The sequence below is a fragment of the Rhagoletis zephyria genome, unplaced genomic scaffold, assembly GCF_001687245.7.
Source record: "Rhagoletis zephyria isolate East Lansing unplaced genomic scaffold, Rhagoletis_zephyria_1.1 Rzeph_scaffold_21063, whole genome shotgun sequence".
Classification (NCBI taxonomy): domain Eukaryota; kingdom Metazoa; phylum Arthropoda; class Insecta; order Diptera; family Tephritidae; genus Rhagoletis; species Rhagoletis zephyria.
In genome coordinates, this window is record NW_016178121.1 from 1 (window position 1) to 1,637 (window position 1,637).

At 35.3% G+C, this 1,637-nt stretch overlaps 1 pseudogene; it reads left to right on the plus strand.

The window, feature by feature from the left end:
• Positions 1 to 409: 409 nt before the first annotated feature.
• Positions 410 to 1,350, plus strand: LOC108380998 (malate dehydrogenase, mitochondrial pseudogene; annotated as a pseudogene).
• The last annotated feature ends 287 nt before the right edge of the window (positions 1,351 to 1,637 follow it).

The window sequence follows — 1,637 nt, forward strand, 5'->3', positions numbered from 1 at the left end:
AATTTTTATGCGATTGCAATAAATGCGGTATCAGTTTATTTGAAAATAGATTTATTTTTAGATAGTACTCCATATTTTGAAATTTTAGAAATTATCGATGGTAAAAATTAAAAAAATTTAACGAAATATGGGTATTTTTTTAATTTACCCGATAAAAAATCCCAACGAGCCAATATATGGTCGGATATTATTATATATATGTATATAGAAACAGTCATTCAAAAACTCATAAATCTACAAAATCGTATTTGCTGACCTAAATCGACAGGTCGCGACCTCTAAATGTTCTTTAAAAAATCTATAAACAAGCAATAATATATCGATGGGCACCCTAATGTACATACAAATATGCAAATGTACACTATATTATGCCTAAATTTTCATCTTTTTTGCTGTTACCAACTAATAACCGATTACATTAATACAGGCCGGTGTCTACGACCCCAAACGCTTATTCGGCGTCTCAACTTTGGATGTGGTCCGCGCACGTGCCTTCATTGGTGCCGCTTTGGGTGTTGATCCCCAGCAAGTTGATATACCCGTTATCGGTGGACATTCCGGTGTTACAATTCTGCCCATCATCTCACAATGCCAGCCTAAATTCAAAGGTGATCAGGCCACCATTGAAAAGTTGACCGTACGCATCCAGGAAGCCGGTACTGAGGTGGTGAAAGCCAAAGCTGGCGCTGGTTCGGCTACTTTGTCTATGGCATATGCTGGTGCACGCTTCGCTGGTTCTTTGCTGAAAGGTTTGAACGGTGAGAAGGGCGTCGTCGAGTGCTCGTATGTGCAATCCACTGTCACCGAAGCGACATTCTTCTCTACCCCACTCATTTTGGGAAAGGCTGGTTTACAGGAAAACTTGGGTCTGCCCAGATTGAATGATTTCGAGAAGAAATTGTTGGCCGCTGCACTGCCTGAGCTTAAGAAGAACATCCAAAAGGGCGTTGAATTCGCCAATGCATAAGCTACATAAGCTTACATCTGCACTCTGCCAGCGATCATCCCCGGAAAATAAACATCTAAGGAAAAAGGGTATTTTTTTATGGACTAATTACATAGTTTACTAGTATTGATACATACCGGAAAATGCTCTTAAAACAAGTAGCAAAAAAGGTAACAGCTAGGCTACATATGTGTCTAAAATAAAAAAACAAAGCCAGAAATTATTGTAACGACACTAATAAATTGTTAAGATAAAATGTTATGTAGTTGTTGTATAGGAATGATTAAATGACCAACACCTAAAAACAAAAAGCAAATAGTATCATGTATCGAAATCCAAACACTGTAACTAATGGAGAAATAATAAATGAACCTAAAAAAAAAAAAAACATTTAAAAAAATGTATATATGTGTTATGTATTTGCGAAGTTTTTGGAATATTCTTGGATACTCATATGCATGTATGTAGGTAAGATCTCGATATTTAGTTAAGTTTCATCCGAAATACGTTGCCCTTCAAATCCAAAACATGAATAAATTTCGTCTCGTTGCAAGTTAGATACTCGCTTTTTATTGCAAATATATATTTTACCAAAACGCGATCTTAAAAGTCTTCAATATTTTAAACATTTTTAATAGCCTTTATGTACATAACATTTATGCTAAAATAAAAAATAACAAGTAATTGTTAA